Source organism: Vigna unguiculata, chromosome 6 (assembly GCF_037176805.1).
Source record: "Vigna unguiculata cultivar grain cowpea cultivar isolate G323 ecotype 2 chromosome 6, ASM3717680v1, whole genome shotgun sequence".
NCBI lineage: Eukaryota > Viridiplantae > Streptophyta > Magnoliopsida > Fabales > Fabaceae > Vigna > Vigna unguiculata.
The window spans coordinates 39,355,007-39,360,822 of record NC_140797.1 but is presented as its reverse complement, the minus strand read 5'-3'; the positions used below and the strand labels follow the sequence as shown (position 1 = coordinate 39,360,822).

The following is a 5,816-nucleotide window of genomic DNA, read 5'->3' as shown; positions in this document are numbered from 1 at the left end:
TATTATATTATATTACATGTATATGTGTAAATATATATATATATATATATATATATATATAAAAGTATATTTTATTTATATGTATATATACTATATTATATTATATTATATTATATTATATTTTATGTGTAAATATATTATTTATTTATATATATTTTTTAGATTATTTAATAAATTATAAATAGTTTAGTAATTTAAGCGGGGACGGGTATTTGGGTGGGTATATATATATCCCCATCCCCAGTTAAAAATTTTGGGTATTACCCATACCCATATTATATTAAATAGTTTACATAAATTAATTTTAAACATTTGTAAGCGTAGATAAAAAAATATGTGGAGAAGAGGGTGCTGGAATATGAAAAATAGGAGATAGTTCAGGATTTTAGTTGAGAGAGAACGAGGAGAAGGGGACGAATATAGAAGAAGGAAGAACGAGAGCAAGAAGGAGCAAAGGGAAAGAGTCTGAAGCGGAAGGAAGAAGAAATTCACGCAACCAAGGTTCTATCTAGTTTTCTGACTTCGCCATTGCGTTTTTGTTGTGTATTTTCCGGTCTGCATTCTTGATTCATTCTTTTCATCTCGGAATTTGATTGCGTGACCCTGTTTCAATTTGTTAAAACAAACTGATCTAAATCGCATTTCCTCTTTATTCTCGTATCATTCTTTTTAGCGAATAATAGCATATTCTCGGTTTGATTTCTGTTCTTCCCGATTTGATTTCTGTATCATTCTTTTTAGCTAATAGCATATTCTGGATTTGAAATGTCGGTTGCTGCATTAATTGGATCTTCCCGATTTAATTTATGTTTGCCGGTGAGTTTGATTGGACAAGTGGCCATGGTCGGGGGCCTTGAATGGGCTGAGGAGGAGCTGCGTTCACAAACGTTGATTGGCGGTCTTCGCACAACGGCGTCGGGCAACGGTGGCTCTAGGTAAGGCCGACGAAGTGTGGCAGCGGTTTGGGTGAGTCAGGGCTTGGCACGGTGATCTTCGGTGAAAGCACAAGGAGGAAGAAGAAGGACGGCGTTGTGACGGCAACACAATTTCTGGTCACGATCGGCGTCACTGGTGATGATTCCGGTAAAGCAATGATAATGCGGTGAGTTTGGCGGCTAACGATATATCCGACGAAATGGTGAGCGGAGTTACAAGTATGTTAGAATGAAGAGTGAGGTGAACACCGGTGATTTTACCGGTAGCTGGCGTAGCCATTGTTGCCGGTGATTTGGTGTTGAATGAGAACGAAGATGGCAAAAGTTAGGGAATGGGCATGGCTTGCAAGAGGATGATGTTGTGCGTGGTGACGTGAGGGTTCTGGATGATTTAATTTTATGTTCTTAGATAAAAAGTGTTTTAAGAATAAAAATAAGAAAACAAATAATAGGTAAAAAGAGTAATAATAAAAATGTATAAAAATAAAATAATAATAATCATAAATGAAAAATAATAATAAGGGGCTCTCTTTCCAGTTCTCTTTTTGAACCATTTTTTCTGTTATTTTCACCCCTTTGAATTTATTTTGGGTCAAATTGCTATCTACACCCCTATTTTTACTCAATGTACAATATGATATGGGTCCTTGGTGTGCTATTTGCACACTTGTGTTTTGATTGTGGTACTCCGGTCTTTCTTTACAATATTTGGACTGAGTTTCTTCTATTTTAATCCTTATTTCCACAATAGTTTTACTATTTGTCATTCACAATAATTGGATTTCTTTTTGCAGGTTTTCACCATCGTTTTGTTCAAAGGAATGAAAGAATTCAGGCAAATTAAGAATAAATTAGATGTTCTCCACTCAATTGTGGGAGACATAAACAAATTGGAAAACACTATAAAATCTTTTGAAGAAAGACGGAGTCGTAAAGAACATTCGCATAATAGTACATCATCTCTTTCCTCGGATAGCATGGAAAAAATATTGGAAGAATTAATGAAGCCGGATTCCGATTTAAATTTGTCCTGGGATGCCATGAGAGAATTGATGAAGTTGCGTCAAACAGGTTCCATTTCAGAATATCATAACAGTTTTCGTAGAATAAGTAGGAAGTTAAATTTGCCCGAGGAGGTTCTGTTAAACTCGTTTCTGAGAGGCTTAACTAGAGATGCACAGATTATGGTTAGATCATTAAAGCCAATTAAAGTAGATACTGCATTTATGATAGGAAAAGCCTACGAAACGGCTCTATCAAGCTATAAGAAGAGAGAGTGCGATTTTACACCTAGAGAAATCATATCCCATATTGTTATTTATTATGCTCTTCTCATCGTGAGTTTTTTTATAATAAGCTTCTTGTCTTTGTTTGATGAATAATATTTTGATTATTTTTTTTTACTTATTTTTAATTCACTCTGTCAATTATTTTTTATTTTCATTTTTTTAATGGTGTGATGTGATGATCTAATGACTTGACATTGGTAAATAAAGTTCATGATATGAAAATTATGCTTGAGGAAACTACAATCTAGATTGTGTGATTCGAGGCTTTGGTTTTGATTGAGAGATTGTTAGAGCAAAAAATTTGCTTTGGTGTATGTTGAACAATTTAATGGTACCCAACCCTTTGATATGGAACCTAATAATTGACTTACACGGGAGATATAATGATTTTATTAATGGACTTTTTACGAGATATAGCTTTTGGTGTTTGCCCCAATGTATTTACTTGTAATGCTTTAATTCTTGCACAAGTGCAGTAGAGTGAGATTTTTTGTGGTGCTTTCTCTCTGAAGGAAGAGATGCTTTCAAAAGTTCTCTCTCTTGTACCTATAATTTGTTGATAGATGCAACCTGTAATTTAGGGTGTCCTGTTTTTGCTCTTCAATTATATGATGAGATTTAGGGTGTCCTATTTTTTCTCTACAATTACATGATGAGATGGTGCAGAGAGGGTATGCAACAGATTTAATAACTTATACTGACCTATGGATAGGGCCTGTTGTAGCCCATTTGAATTGACGTTTGTTTTCTCTATTCGTTCTTTAAGATTTATTATTGGTTGGAATCTCCTGTAAACTATGAATTGTGGAATAAAAAGGATTTGGGTAAAATATTCTATTGGTTCACATTTTTATTTTAAAATTACAAATAGATCCTAAGATTTTTTGTTATCTTAATTAGGTTCATTCCATTAGTATGGTGTTAACGGTGTTAAGAATGTGTCATGTGTCAGCTCCTCATTTTTTATTTAATTTTCTTGATAGAGAAAAAAAAATGAGGAGGTGACACGTGACACATCCTTAACATCGTTAACACCAATATGGACCTAATTGAGACTAAAAAAGATCTTAGGATCTATTTAAGATTTTGGAACAAAAACGTGGATCAATTGAGTATTTTAACCAAAGGATTTTATAGGCCCTTAATACGAGGTTGCTAAAGGCCTTATCAAAATAAATATGATATTATTCATGTGTTCTTTAAAATTAAATTGATTTGAGTATCTCTATTTCTTTCCGATTGATTTGCACTATAGCTTTTCACCATAGATGAAATTTGAACAAAAAATTTTAGTTGTGTAAAATTAATTTTTTTATATATAAATTATTTTTAAATAAATTTAACAAAATTTGGTTAAAATGACTAAATTCACGCAGTTCTAAAGTTGAATGACTAAATTATGTCAAAGTTTTGAATAGGGATTGATTTTAATTTTGACTAAAAGTTAAGAAATAAAAAACATATTTAATCCTAAAAATATATATATTTATAAAAAAACAATTGTGTTTTTTTACACAAATTAATTTTTAAACATTTGTTATTTGTTCAAATCCAACTTGTTATATGAACATGGATAATTGTCTTCTAAAGTCCCAAAAGTCAGGTTTTCATACTCAGATCGGTGTTTATGTCCAACTTTATGAATAAAATCCTTGGATTGCTTTGTTTGAAGGTAGATATACCAATTATTCGAATCTAATCAAGTATAGTAAGCGTTCGCTTAAGTCTGTATTTTGATCTTAATCTTGAACTTAATGTGGACTTAATTAGGATGTGGATTTATGAAATTTTAATAGTCATATTACAATATGAAATATTTTAAGTCATATAATTACATTATAAAATAGTATGAGTGTTGAAAATTTGTAGGAATTGTAAAAATGTGAGAAATATAAAATATATGATAGATACAATAGATATGTTACAAGAGAAACTTCTTATTTTATTTTATTCATATATATAATAAAATTAAAGTCAAATGATTTTTACAAGATGTTTTTTTTTGCAAATAAGTCATAAAGTTAATGATTCAAGAATTTTTCCTTATCAAATGAAGATTTAGACGGGATGCAGACTTAAATGAATGCGAACTTAAGCAAATATTTACTGTACTACATATTGGCCTAATTATTCTGTGACTTAAAAGTCAAAAGTTATATTATTGCAGGTTGGAGTGTTGGTTTCACACATTCTTTTTTCCTCATATGCATCTTGTGACGGAGTTTTGAACATTTTCTTTTGCATTAATATGTTTGGCAACAAAAACATATAATGGAAAATCATGTTATTGTTTTTTTATTTTAAGTTACTCTTGTATTGAAAAGTCTTAATAACTAGGAGAATAAGGTTATTGTTTTATTTTTTATTTATGCTTTATTATGTATATTGACCTTTTGGAACATTTTTTTTTTCTGCTAAAAAAAAACTTTCATGTACTTGCATCATTTTAGACTTGCCTAACACACTTCATTTGCACTCATTGCATTCATGGTTGATAGTGTAGATTAGAGAATATAAATTTTGGCATTTAAAAAGTACTTCAATTTATTTGAATTTGAATTGAGAGCTGGTTGCCATAACTTAATTATGCTTTTTTTTTTCTTGTTTTCATCCATAAGGAAATAAATACTCAAACAAACAATAATATGTGACAACCTTCCAAAAAAAATAGAAAGCATTGTAAAAGGTTTTCAAGTAAGACGGTGTGTTTTCGAACATTCATATGGTAATTCACTATCTTTTGACTGGAATCGCATAAATGCCATAGTAGAATTAATGAAGCTCTGTCAAACATATAAAACAGGTTCCATTTCAAAGATATCATTATAGTTTCTTACTACCAGTGGAGAGAAAAAAAAATTAAATATATTTTTGTTCCTTCAATTTTAGTGAAATTTAAAATTAGTTTATCTTTGAAACTTTTGACTAATTTAGTCTTTAATTTTTAAAAATCTGTGAATTTAGTCATTTAACCAAATTTTATGAAGTTTATTTGACATTTCAAATGCGTTTTATGATAATATTTGAGTTAACATTAAAGTGAAAATGTGTCAAACGATATAAACAATTCAAATACTATCATGAAATGCATTTAAAACTTCAGTAAACTTAACAAAATTTGGTTAAAATGACTAAATTTACGCATTTCAAAAAATATAAAACTAAATTGGTTAAACAATTTAAAAAGGAACTAATTTCATATTTGACTAAACTTAAGATAAAAAAACATATTTCACAAAAGAAAAATATACTAAGATTATTCGTAGAGCATCACAAAGAGTGCAATATTCAATGTGGCCGTACTTGTATTAGTTTGACAAAAATTATGAAACTCAATTGTCAAGGATTTTTTAACATTATTATTTTAAGGCTTAAATACCCTTTTGGTTCTCATTTTTGTAGTGTTTGTTGCGGATGATCCTCATTTTCACAGAATGTTTAAAATGGTCCTCATTTTTACCGAATGTTTAGAATGGTCCTCATTTTCGCAATTCGTGTTTTATTTGGTCCTTTTCTGTAATGCCGTTTAAATCATTAACGAAACATTGTACAGGTGGCACGGTTTGTATTAGGGTGTGTTACGTGTACTGTA

At 30.3% G+C, this 5,816-nt stretch overlaps 1 long non-coding RNA gene across 1 annotated transcript; it reads left to right on the top strand.

The window, feature by feature from the left end:
* Positions 1 to 325: 325 nt before the first annotated feature.
* LOC146885886 (uncharacterized) lies at positions 326 to 2,317 on the top strand. The gene is made up of 2 exons (XR_014995769.1): positions 326 to 501; positions 742 to 2,317. It is a non-coding gene; the product is annotated as an uncharacterized LOC146885886 (long non-coding RNA).
* Positions 2,318 to 5,816: the final 3,499 nt, after the last annotated feature.